Raw genomic sequence first — 12,574 nt, 5'->3', positions numbered from 1 at the left:
GTTATGGGATCCAGGGATCCAGTGGATTGGTTGGATACTCCACTCCTTAGTGAGCACGGTCGGGATAACAGGCAAACTGATCAATTCATAGGCGAACACATGGGGGGATCACTGAAGCCCTCCCCATAGGACGAGGCAGATTGTTGCTTAGGATTGGGGCTAGCCATGGAGTGATAGGTGCTGACACTGTTGAGTCGCTTTGGTAAGATTGGCCTAGCCTCAATCATCGCATAGATTATGGCCAAGAGTTATGGGAGAGGAGGCTCTGGTATGAGCATGTTAAGCAGTTAATCATGATCAGAGTGTCATGATGTCAACAGGATAGGTTCCTTCTGCGACGGGCAGGGGATTCTGGCATAACAGTGCTGAGTAGTTCAGCTACCCGTAGAGATGAGTTGGTTTCTATAGGGGAGGGTCATCCAGATCTCCCATTTGGTTTTAGTGATTCATTGATGGTGTAGGGAACTTCACCGGTGTGGCAGGGTGATCGATAGGAGGAGATCAGGGGAGGCCCGGGCAGACGCGGGATCAATCACACTAGGATTGGATTTCAACTTCAGGAGTTTACTCTTGTAGTGCATGATATGGATTACTCAGTAGGGAAATTTCATGGGGAGTTGGGTAGAGTCCTACATTATCATGATGCTTTACTTATTGCTAGTATGCGGAGGGCTTCTGGTACCTGTATTTGGTTGGATAGTGAGTGGAGCAAGGTGTGCTTCACATTGATTAGGATGGCTTGGGATACTGGTATTGAGGGATGAATCAATGGTACATTTGGGACCCTGGTATTATTGGTGGTTACAATGGTGATCAATGGTCAGAGAGGGAACTTGTTCAGGCATTGCTTGAGGACAAACAATTTTAGGCGGGGAGGACTGTAATGTCCCTTCCTAAATTATTTTGGAACATGATTTATTTCTACATTTTGGGTGCCAATTTTGGTTAAGACGGGGCCCATTTGATTTCTGATAAAAGACTTAGGAGTTAGAGGCAAGTTAATTTTGTTTTATTTTGTTTTGTTAATGATATGTGGGGGGCACCCACATAAGAAATACACACTCCCTAAGCCAATGATTCGAAATGCATGAGAGGGAAGAAAAGGCGGGAAGAAAGGCTCCACAAAATTTATAAAACGAAGGCAACACTCTTCATTTGGCATTCTTGGCTTATTGAATTTTATTTGGTTGCTTGAGTTGTTTAGTTGGGTCACTTGTTTAGCAAGAGTTTTCCAGGTGGAAGACTCGCCCTTTCTTCGGGGGACTTCGAGTACCGCCATGGAGAGGTTCATCCATTATCATCTGGAGGAGATTTGTAGAGAGTTTTCCAGCATTTGTATTTTGAGGAGGATTTTGCTGGTGTATTGGAAGGTAGTATGCTTTAGCAGATTTCGAGGGCGTAGGGCTTTTTGGGGGTCGATTATGGAAGGTCAAAACTAGGCCAAACCATTTTGGGTTTTTCTGGGTTTTTGACAAGGACCTCAAATATAAATTTGCAGAATTTTCTGAGTACTGGAAGTGGGGTTCTCAACTGTATCTTTCCAGCATACACTGTAGAATTATTGAGGACTGCGTAGTGCCTTTTTTGGGGTTGATTTTGGAAGGTCAAAACCAGGCCAAACCATTTATGGGTTTTTGAGGGTTTTGTGAGAGGAGTCTGTGGCTTAAATTTTAGAAGTTTCTGGGTGATATTCGAGCCTCAAATCTTTATTCTTATAACAGGGCAAGCTGCAAGTTAATTGGGGAATTTGCACCATTTTATGGGTTCGACTTTGGCTAGGATATAAGCCAAACCCTTTCTGGATTTTTGGTGGAGAGCTCAAGATTAATTTGGCGGAATTTTCTGAGCACTTTTGGAAGCTCAAATAGGGGTTTCTTCCAGCCAACGGTTGTAGAATTTCTAGGCCCAACGCAGAACACTGGGAGAATTCTTCTCCCTTGCATCTAGGTAGCATTGTTCTCACCTCGGATTGTTTGGCTTGCTTTGGCAAGCAAGGTGCATACATTCCATGCATTGTACTCTCCTTTGATAATAAAATGGCTCAGTTTGGCATAGTTATAGTGCAATTTTATGGGTGTTTAATTGTTGTCTGATTTTTTCTGTGTCATATGTGTATTTTGCTTATTTAGCACTGCTATTTCCTTTTTAGGACATTACAGAGATCAAGCTGAAGTAAGGAGGCAGAAGGTTCAGTCTCTTGAAGAAGTCATCACCACTGCACATAAGCTTTTGGACTACCATGTAGGCATGACAGAAGGGACAGAGTAGGGTGAGAGGAGGAAGAAAATAGATAAAGGAAAGAAAAATCTACGAGTGAGGATGTAAAGAAGTCATGTGGCTTTCTGAAGGGGAAGAAACCTCTTATTTGTTGGTTTTGTAGTGAGAAGCACTTAGAGAAGCATTGTCTGTTAACACAGAAGGCCACAACTTTGCAGCAAGTGGAGAAGGATGAGAGAGAACAAGGTTATGCACGTTTTGGGAGCGGCTATGGTGAAGGGAGCTACCCCGAAACATGATCTGAAAAGGAGGAAGCTGAATTTCATGAAGATGGACATAGTTGGGAGTCCACTGATGGCTATGTTGGATAGGAGAGCGTCTCACAACCTCATGAAGGAAGATGTGGCTAGGAGATTGGGATTGAAGTTCGTTTCGAACTGTGCATGTTTCAAAGCTGTGAATTCAGAAGGAAGCAAAGTCCATGGGATAGTAGAAGATGTTCTAGTGAAGAGTGGAAGTTGGGAAGGGAAGGTTGACTTCAGTATCATCAAGATGGATGAATATGAAGTTGTACTTGGCATAGATTTTATGATTGGGTAGGAGGTTGTGCTAGTACCACACTCAGGGAAATTGTTCATTCATGCAGGAATGAGGGAGCCAGTGATTGTCCCTATAATGGGAGATGTGGCGGAAGAATGAAGGATGACAACCAATCGTGTGGAGGCAGGGCAGTAGGAAGAAGAGGTTCATGAGATATTGGGTCACGTAGGGTTGATGCTCACATAACACACTATCTTTGCCTTAAATTCACGCTCACCTTACTCATGCTAATGTATTTCATTTTATTTGTGGAGTTTGGGAAGGCAAACCTCAGAACAAGTATAGTTTTTACAACCTAAATCAACATACACTATCTTTACCTTTTCTTGAGTTGAGTTTCTTGTAGAGCTTAGGCTTTGACGATAGGTGGTCCAATGTTGCTTAGTGGTTGGATGTTATCCTCACAAGGGAAGCTTCCTGTCAAACCCTCGGGCTTGAGCTCCCTAGCGCACCCATGTTGGGGCGAGAGGAGTTTGGTTGAATGAGTCGAATGAGTACATGAAGAGCGCACACGAGCGCCCTAGTGCGCCCAAGTTGCAGCGAGACGAGTTCAGTTAAACGATATGAATGAGTGCATGAGCGCACCCAAGATTACATTGGTGGAACGATTGGAATGAATTGACGAGATGGCATGAAGAAGGTGCGCTTGAACAATGGCACGAAAAAGGTGTGCTTGAACGATGGCACGACCAGATGCGCCTGCTCAAATGGAGAAGAATGCATGGAATTTCAGCATGGATGAATGAAGGTCAGCTAGAGGATAAGGCAAGTTTGCTCAAACATGCATACAAAGAGATGCGATTGTTCGTGTGCAGGGTGAATCGAGCATAAATAAAAGGAAGGGAAGACGAGTTGAGGAATCATCGAAGCAACGAAGATCATCCAACAAGAAGCAAGGTTGCAAAGCATAAGAAATCGTGTGAAGAAGGGGAAGATAAGCCAAGTTCATGAGGCGAGCTCATTCTAAAGAGAGTAGTGAAGTAAGGGTGAGCAAAGTTTGTCTATGGTTTTGTTAAGTTCTAACGTGTTGTTGCAAGTTTCATATGTTGTGGGGTATCGTGAAGGGTTGGGTTTGATATTTTGTATTGGTTGTGCACTGCAAGTTGAATAGCTGCAAATCCACTATATTATTATTTCTGTATGAAGGTTGTGGTAGCAAAGTATTTGGATTTCAGCCTAACTGAACCGAAGTGTGTTGTAACCAAATTTCTGAAGTAATTAAACTGAGGTGTGGGGAGTACTTTGGGAGTTCCCCCTCTTGTTCCATTGTATTATTTATGTGCATATTTTGTGTACCAGTTTTACATTGTGAAAACATGAATTGGATAATTGAAGATAAGTTAAGTTAAGGGCTATTGTATTGATATTTGGTTGAATATTAATTTCGCAAGTATAAGATATCAGTCTCGCTACAGGGTACATAAGCTAGAGGCATAGTGTGGGCGTTAATATACTCAAGTTGGTTTTGCCATTAAGGAGAAACCACACCAGTGCCACAAACCTTAGGGGACTTGGGAAGAGTATAACTTGGAGGTGTGCCCTGGGGCTGTGACTACTGGGATCAAAGCCATGAAGCATTTAAGAGATTGTAGAAGTTGGAGGCGTTGGTGGGAAACCTCTCCGCTACCATGACAAAGGAATTAGCAGTTTTGAATAAGGTTGTTGGGTAGGGTTCATTCAACATTTCTATCCATGTGAAAGTGAAGGAATCACAGTCGTATGATGGTGCATGGAACATGAAGATATTGCGCAACTTTGTTTGGGATATGGAGCCATACTTGGATCGATTGGGTGTGACTTTAGAGGAAATGAAGATAAGGATTGTTGTATCATTCTTGACAAAGGATGTGAAGATGTCGTTGAGAAGGCGTGGAGAGAAGATTGCTTTGGGTAACATGACGGAGGATGTCACCACGTGGGAGAAGATGAAGGAATCCTTGATAGCTCATTTTGGACTACATGATGAGACTTGGAGTGCAAGAGAGAAGGTGAAATCTATCAGGCGAATAGGGATCCTACAAGCATATATAAAGGAGTATAGTGTTTATTGATGGATGGAGCTTTGAAATATGATGGAGAAGCAAATGTTGTTCAATTTCGTAGAAGGGTTGCAACCTTGGGATCAAGCTGAAGTAAAGAGGTAGAAGGCTTAGTCTCTTGAAGAAGCCATCGTTGTTGCAGATAAGTTCTGGACTGTCGTAAAGGAAAGATAAAAGGGAAGGAGCAGGGCGAGTGGAAGAAAAAAACAAATAAAGGAAAAGAGAATATTTGAAGGAGGATGGAATGAAGTCAGGTGGATTTTCGAAGGGGAAGAAACCTCTTATATGTTGGCTGTATAGAGAGGAGAACATGGCAAAGCATTGTCCTGAGAGCGACTATAGTGAAGGGAGCTACGTCGAAACATGATCCGAAAAGGAGGAAGCTGCATTTCGTGAAGATGGGCATGTTGGATTACGAAGCGTCTCACAACTCATAACTTCATGAAGGAAGATGTGGCTAGGAGATTGGGATTAAAGCTCATTCCGACACATGCATCTTTCAAGGCGGTGAATTTTAGGAGGAAGATTCCTTGGGATAGCAGAAGATGTTCGGTTGAAGATTGGAAATTGGAAAGTGAAGGTTGGCTTCACTATCACCAAGATGGATGACTATGAAGTTATACTTGGCGTAGAGTTTATGATTGGACAGGAGGCTGTGCCAGTAACACACTTGGGGAAATTGTTAATATATGAAAGAATGAGGGAGCCAATGATTGTGCCTATCATGGGAGACACGACGAAAGAATGCAAGATGACAAAGATTCATGTGAAGGTAGGGTAGTAGGAAGAAGAGGTTCATCAGAGATTGGGTCGTGTAGAGTCCATGCTCACAAAACACTCGAAGATGATAAAGGCATTATCAAATGATATTTTGAGTTTATCAGATATTCCAAAGATGATGGTCACAGGGACTTGTACGAGAGAGTGTGAGGCCATTGAAGTTGGGAAGGTCGATGCCCAAACTTCTACTGTAGAAGAGTGTAGAAGAGATGAGGATCAACATGAAGAGAAGAAGTATGTTGACTTGGAGGAAGACGTTGATGCATGGATTGAGAAATTGGTAGAATAGGATGATGATGGAAGGATATTTGTGGACCAGGATGAAGTTGTGGAGGGAGGATTCATGTCAAGCTCTCGAGCTTGAGCTCCCTAGCGCAGCCAAGTTGGGGTGAGAGGAGTTTGGTTGAATGAGTCAAATGAGTACATGAAGAGCGCACATGAGCACCCTTAGTGCACCCAAGTTGGGGCGAGACGAGTTTAGTTAAACGACATGAATGAGTGCATGAGTGTACTCGAGGTGAGATTAATGGAACGATTGGAATGAATTGACGAGATGGAATGACGAAGGTGCGCTCGAACGATGACACGACAAGGTGTGCCCGCTCAAATGGAGATGAATGCATGGAATGTCAGCATGGACGAACGAAGGTCGGCTCGAGGAGAAGGCAGGTTTGCTTGAACGTGCATACAAAGAGATGCGATTGTTCGTGTGGAGGGTGAATCAAGCATAAATAAAAGGAAGGGAAGACGAGTTGAGGAAGCATCGAAGCAACGAAGATCATCCAACAAGAAGCAAAATTGTAGAGCATAAGAAATTGTGCGAAGAAGGGGAAGATAAGCCGATTTCATGAGGCGAGCTCACTCTAAAGAGAGTAGTGAAGTAAGGGTGAGGCAAAGTTTTTGTATGGTTTTATTCAGTTCTAACACGTATTGTTGCAGGTTTCATAAGTTGTGGGGTATTGTGTAGTGTTGGTTTTGATATTTTGTATTGGTTGTGCGCTGCGAGTTGAATAGCTGCAACCTGACTGTATTATTATTTTTGCATGAAGGCTGTGGTAGAAAACTGTTTGGAGTTCAGCCTAACCAAACCAAAGTGTACTGTAACCAAATTTCTAAAGTAATAAAATTGAAGCGTGGGGAAGTACTTTGGGAGTTCCCCCTCTTGTTCCATTGTATTATTTTTGTGCATATTTTGTGTACTAGTTTTACATTGTGAAAACATGAATTGGGTAATTGAAGATAAGATAAGTGAAGGGATATTGTATTAAGATTTTGTTGAATACTAATTCCGCGAGTATAAGATATCAGTCTCGCTACAGGGTACATAGGCTAGAGGAATAGTCTGGGTGTTAATAGACTCAAGTTGGTTTAGGAATTGAGGAGAAACTGCACTAATGCCACAAACCTTACTGGACTTGGGAAGAGTATAGCTTGGAGGTGCACCCTGGGTTTGTGACTGCTGGGATCAAGTCCATGAAGCATTTAAGAGATTGTAGAAGTTGGAGGAGTTGGTGGGAAACCTCTCCTCTACCGTGACATATGAATTAGTAGTTTTGAAGAAGGTTGTTGTGAAGGGTTCATCCAACATTTCTATCCATGTGAAAGCGAAGGAATCATAGTCGTACAATGGTGCATGGAACATGAATATACTGGGCAAATTTGTTTGGGATATGGAGCCATACTCGGATTGATTGGGTGTGACTTCAAAGGAAATGAAGGTAAGGACTATTGTATCATTTGTGACAAAGGATGTGAAGATGTTGTTGAGAAGGCGTGGAGAGCAGATTGCTTTGGGTAACATGACAGAGGACATCACCACATGGAAGAAGATGAAGGAATCCTTGATAGCTCATTTTGGACCACATGATGAGACTTGGAGTGCAAGAGCGAAGGTGAAATCTATCACGCAAATAGGGAGCCTACAAGCGTATATAAAGGAGTATAATGTTTATTGATGGAGCTTTAAAATATGGTGGAGAAGCAAATGTTGTTCAATTTTGTAAAAGGGTTGAATTAAAGGAGCAGGGCGAGTGGAAGAAGAAAACAAATAAAGGAAAAGAGAAATCTTTGAAGGAGGATGGAACGAAGTTAGGTGGCTTTTCGAAGGGGAAGAAACCTCCTGTATGTTGGTTGTGTAGTAAGGAGCACATGGCGAAGCATTGTCTTGGGAGTGACTATAGTGAAGGGAGCTACCCCGAAACATGATCCGAAAAGGAGGAAGTTGAATTTTGTGAAGATGGGAGTAGTTGGGGGTCCTCTGATGGCTATGTTGGATAAGAGAGCATCTCACAACTCACAACTTCATGAAGGAAGATGTGGCTAGGAGATTGGGATTGAAGCTCGTTCTGACACATGCATCTTTCAAGGCAGTGAATTTTAGAAGGAGGCAGATTCCTTGGGATAACATAAGTTGTTCGGGTGAAGATTGGAAATTGGAAAGGGAGGGTGACTTCACTATCACCAAGATGGATGACTATGAAGTTGTACTTGGCGTAGATTTTATGATTGGGCGAGAGGTTGTGCCAGTACCACACTTCGGAGTCACGGCAGAAGAATGCAGGTTGACAACGATTCATGTGGAGGTAGGGTAGTAGGAAGAAGAGGTTCATCAGAGATTGGGTTGTGTAGAGTCCATGCTCACAGAACACTCGAAGTGGATAAAGGCATTGTCAAATGGTATTTTAAGTTTGTTAGATATGCCAAAGATGGTGGTCACAGGGACTTGTACGAGAGAGTGTGTGGCCATTGAAGTTGAGAAGGTTGATGCCCAAACTTCTACTGCAAAAGAGTGTAGAAGAGATGAGGATCAACATGAAGTGAAGAAGCATGTTGACTTGGAGGAAGAAGTTGATGCATGGATTGAGAATTTGGTAAAATAGGATGATGATGGAAGGATGTCTGTGGACCAGGATGAAGCTGTAGAGATAGAGATGCGAGGCCATGATGGTATAATTTTAATGAACTTGGTGGAAGAGAGTGGGGTATGTGTTCCTATGTAACCTTGATGAAGTACTTCATGCAAAAGTATGGAGTGTTCATACCAGGTATGGGAGGATCATTTCTAGAGGTGCAGATTGATGGCGCATTGCAATGGGGAAAGGGAAGCCATATGACTTCCCCACCCCACCAGCGTTTTGAATTCCATGAAGGACATGGGCTCACTGTCGCTGGCTCAGGATTATGAGACCTTTTTGAAGCGTGAGGTGTCATTGAAGGTTACTTCATGATGCGTAGAACTTGAGGAAGGATAGTGTGACAAAGAATATGTGGCGATGGTTGCATATGTTTGGGTGCATGTGTTCTTGTGGAGTTGGCGTTACGACCAGATTAGCTACTTGGTTTGTCGATTGCATAGGGGGATCCAACACATGTCATTCTTACAAGATGTGATTCATGCAGACACATGGGATGTATCTCAGAGGAGAGATTCTTCCATATTGATGTAGTAAGAGGTTGTTCATAGTGAAGGGGATAATGGAAATTGTTCATGATGAAGGGGATATTGATGAAGTCAAAGGTTTTTCATGATGAATTGAGATGACTACATGGAATAGCGACTTGAACGAATGTTGGTCAGCTCAGGGAGAAGGCAGGTCTGCTAGAACGTGCATATAAAGAGACACCATTGTTCGTGTGGAGGGCGAATTGAGCATAAATAAAATGAAGGGAAGACAAGTTGAGGAAGCATCGAAGCAATGAAGATTATCCAACAAGAAGCAAGATTGCAGAGCACAGGAAATCATGTGAAGAAAGGGAATATAAGTCAAGTTCATAAGGCAAGCTCGCTCTAAAGAGAGCAATGAAATAAGGGCGAGGAAAAGTTTGTCTATGGTTTTGTTAGTTTCTTACACGTTGTATTGTTGCAGACTTCATATGCTATGGGGTATCATGCAGGGTTGTGTTTGATATTTTGTATTGGTTTTGCGCTGTGAGCTGAATAGCTGCAACTCGGCTATATTATTATTTCTCTATGAAGGATGTGGTAGAAAACTTTTTGGAGTTTGGCCTAAGTGAATCGAAGTGTATTGTAACCAAATTTCTGAAGTAATAAAACTGAAATGTGGGGAAGTACTTTGGGAGTTTGCCCTCCTGTTCCATTGTATTACTTTTGTGTGTATTTTGTGTACTAGTTGTACATTGTAAAAACATAAATTGGATAATCGAAGTTAAGTGAAGTGCTATTGTATGGAGATTTGGTTGAATACTAATTCCGCAAGTATGGGATATCAGTCTTGCTACAAGGTACGTAGACTAGACGCGTAGTCTGGGCGTTAGTAGACTCAAGTTGGTTTAGGAATTGAGGAGAAACCACGTCGATGACACACACCTTAGGGGACTTGGGAAGAGTATAACTTGGAGGTGCACCTTGGGGCCATGACTGCTGGGATCAGAGCCATGAAGCATTTAAGAGGTTCTAGAAGTTGGAGTTGGTGGGAAACGTCTACACTGCCATGACAAATGAATTAGCAGTTTTGAAGAAGGTTGTTGGGTAGAGTTCGTCGAAAATTTCTATCCATGTGAAAATGAAAGAATCACATTCGTACGATGGTGCATGGAACATGAAGATATTGGGCAACTTTGTTTGGGATATGGAGGTGTACTTGGATCGATTGGGGGTGACTTCAGAGGAAATGAAGATAAGGAATGTTGTATCATTCTTGACAAAAGATGCGAAGGTGTGGTTGAGATGGTGTGCAGAGCAGACTTCTTTGAGTAACATGACAGAGGACATAACCACATGGGACAAGATGAAGGAAGCCTTGATAACTCATTTTGGATACCAAGATGAGACTTTGAGTGTGAGAGCGAAGGTGAAATCTATCAAGCAAACAGGTAGAAGGTGAAATCTACCAAGCTGAAGTAAAGAAGCAGAAGGTTCAGTGTCTTGAAGAAGGCCATCACTACTGCAGATAAGCTTCTGGACTGTCGTTAAGGAAAGATAGAAGGGAAGTAGCAAGGCGAGTGGAAGAAGAAAACAGATAAAGGAAAAGAGAAATCTTTGAAGGAGGATGGAATGAAGTCAGGTGGATTTCTCAAGGGGAAGAAATCTCTTGTGTGTTGGTTGTGTAGTGAGGAGGACATACTGAAACATTTTTCGTTAAGGAAGAAGGGAACAACTTTGCAACAAGTGGAGAAGGATGAGAGAAAACAAGGTTATGCAGGTTTTGGGAGCGGCTACACTGAAGGGAGATCTACCCCGAAACATGATCTGAAAAGGAGGAGGTTAAATTTCGTGAAGATGGATGTAACTAGGAGTCTGTTGATTTCTATTTTGGATAGCAAAGCATCTCACAACTTCATAAAGGAAGATGTAGTTGGGAGATTGGGATTGAATTTCGTTCCGACATGTGCATCTTTCAAAGTGGTTAATTTAGAAGGAAACAAAGTCCTTGGGATAGGAGAAGATGTTCTCGTGAAGATTGGAAGATGGAAAGGGAAGGTTGACTTCATTATCATCAAGATGGATGACTATGAAGTTGTACTTGGCGTACAGTTTATGATTTGATTCGAGGATGTTCCAGCACCACACTCGGGGAAATTCTTAATTCATGTAGGAATGAGGGAGCCAACGATTGTCCCTATCGTGGGAGACGCGGCGGAAGAATGCAGGATGACAACAATTCTTATGGAGGCAAGGTAGTAGGAAGAAGAGGATCATGAGAGATTGGGTTGTGTAGAGTCCATCTGCACAGAACACTCGAAGCTCCAGATTCGCTTTGCCTTTGGGAATCCTTCCCAGTAATTCATCCTTCCTCCCCTTACCTCTAGATCCACTTGCTCACCCCCCTGGAAATAGATCCGGTCTCTAGCAACTAAAACGAAGTCTCTTCTAGGTACTCACACTGGGAATCTGGCTAACTCGCACTGTAGAATACGACCACCTTTGTTGGATAATTTAGCCTCCTGTCCTGACCCTGGACCATTGAGAAACATCCTGAGAATTTCTCTGGAAATCCTCACTGCTACAAACCCCTCTACTGTCTCTCCTCAGCTTCAACTGCGCCCTTGTTTAAAACCTGCAACTAGGTAGTCGAACTGCTCAAATGATACTCGATGCCCCTTCTCCAAGCCCTTGACTTGTTCTTATAATCTTTTGTTGGGCAACCAAAACCCAAGATCTAATCTCGCTCAATGGCTTAGATCACTTTGACTCCATCATTAGAAGTCTCTAGAGAAAAACCGAATTACCTTAATTAATTAACCAATTTCCCTAAGTTAGACTTAGGAAATAATTAAATTATTGGTAAAAAAATTTAATTAAGGTGATTTTGAGTCTTATCTCACGAAACCTTTTTTGGGTTTTGGAGATCTCGTGTTCCTTAGCCTATTAATCTCTTAAACATCATAGAGACTATAACACCTGTTCGCTGCTACCATAAACTAACAAGAAGAGTCACAAGGAAATCTAGGTCTACTACCATAAACTAACAAAAAGAGTCACAAGGAAATCTAAGTCTTATCGAAACAAGAGATATTAGTCACCATTGTCACCTCAATGGACTTTTTCCTATTGTTTAGTGGTTGGATGTCGCCATCACAAGGGAGGATTCCCCAACAAGATTTACATGATGCATGATTAGAGTTTCAAGCCAAAGGGATCTTTAAGGAACTTGTAGATAAATCACTTATAAGTCTTCAATAAAGGAGGGTTCAAAGGTGATAACAGTCTAATGTTTATGGGAGAAGGTTCCTGCAAAGCCTAGTTAGAAATGTTCAAGTAAAGTTTCCTCCAACCGCAATAAACCATAGAAAAGTTATTATAAACTAGGTTTTTTGTGATATGCTTAATTATGGCATACAAAAGCATATAATAACAAGGAAACAACATATAAATGATTACATCATCAAAACAATTGAAGTCTATTAGATAGGTAAACATGGGATAGGGAAACCTTAGGTTTTTAATGGTTAAAAATGGATAGAACAACAATAGAAAT

At 42.1% G+C, this 12,574-nt stretch overlaps 1 long non-coding RNA gene across 1 annotated transcript in view; it reads left to right on the top strand.

Annotated features, from left to right (window-relative positions):
- LOC149216732 (uncharacterized) overlaps nucleotides 1–12,574 on the top strand; it is a 159,913-nt gene that overhangs the window by 69,309 nt on the left and 78,030 nt on the right. The window lies entirely within an intron of this gene.

The sequence above is a fragment of the Pinus tabuliformis genome, chromosome 1_1 (genome assembly GCF_031772625.1).
Source record: "Pinus tabuliformis cultivar Carrire ecotype Pingquan chromosome 1_1, CPIR1, whole genome shotgun sequence".
Classification (NCBI taxonomy): domain Eukaryota; kingdom Viridiplantae; phylum Streptophyta; class Pinopsida; order Pinales; family Pinaceae; genus Pinus; species Pinus tabuliformis.
Note: the sequence above shows the minus strand (reverse complement) of the source record. Positions and strands in the feature narration are given on the sequence as shown.